The sequence below is a fragment of the Corvus brachyrhynchos genome, unplaced genomic scaffold (assembly GCF_000691975.1).
Source record: "Corvus brachyrhynchos isolate BGI_N302 unplaced genomic scaffold, ASM69197v1 scaffold99, whole genome shotgun sequence".
NCBI classification, from domain to species: Eukaryota; Metazoa; Chordata; class Aves; order Passeriformes; family Corvidae; genus Corvus; species Corvus brachyrhynchos.
Genome location: NW_008239778.1, coordinates 1715604 through 1716468, shown reverse-complemented (window position 1 = coordinate 1716468; position 865 = coordinate 1715604).

Genomic DNA, 865 nt, shown 5'->3' with positions numbered 1-865 from the left:
GCTTCCACACCAGGGGGAAGGCTGGGAGGGGAGGAGAGGGGAGGGGGAGGTCAGGGCTGCAGCACCAACCCAGGGGATGCAATGCCCAGCCCCAAATCGCTGCCTCTCCCACTCCCAGTTTGGCTGAGCAGCATTCCCTGTTTGGCCAGTGGGCTTTGGAGGGCGTGGGTGGGTGGGAAAAGGTCCCCAAAGACGTCAGGGGGCTGCAGCAGGTGTCTCCCCTCCTCCCTCGTACTTACGTGTATTTTCGGGTGAAGCACCGGGAGATGAAGCCGTGTTCATCCTGCTTCTCCTCGTGTTTGCCTGCAAGGAAACAAAACCCTGTGAGGGTTGGAAGGGGCTGGCTTGGTGGGAACCTTCCTGCCCCACCCCAGCACTTGAGAGGGGCTGATTCTGCCCGTCCTGGGGTTTTTTTGTTGTTTTTTTTTTTTGTTTTGTTTTTTTGCCACAATATCAGCCTGGAACAACTTGGGGGGACCAGGGGCTGTGGGGCCACTCCGGATGCACGCCCCGAATTTAAGGGGAGGAAAGTACAGTGCCAGGAGCTGGGGGGTGGCCAAAGGGGTCCAACAGTGGCCAGCTGGCCCCACAGCTGGGCAGGGCTGGAGACTGAGCACCCCCCTCTCCCTGGGGCTGCACCCCAAATTCATCTGGCTGGTGATTTGCCCCCATTCCTTGCAGGACCCCCTCACCCAGCAGGAAGCACATCCTGGCCTCGTGCCACAGCTCTGGGCTTTGTCACGGCATCCAGGGTGCTGTGGGGGAGCGCAGGGGCTGCAGGGCTGGGGACACCCCACACCCCCCCCGGGGCTCTCTGTGGCTCCAGCCAGGGGGTCCCTCCCTGCATCCTTCTGGAACAGCAGCA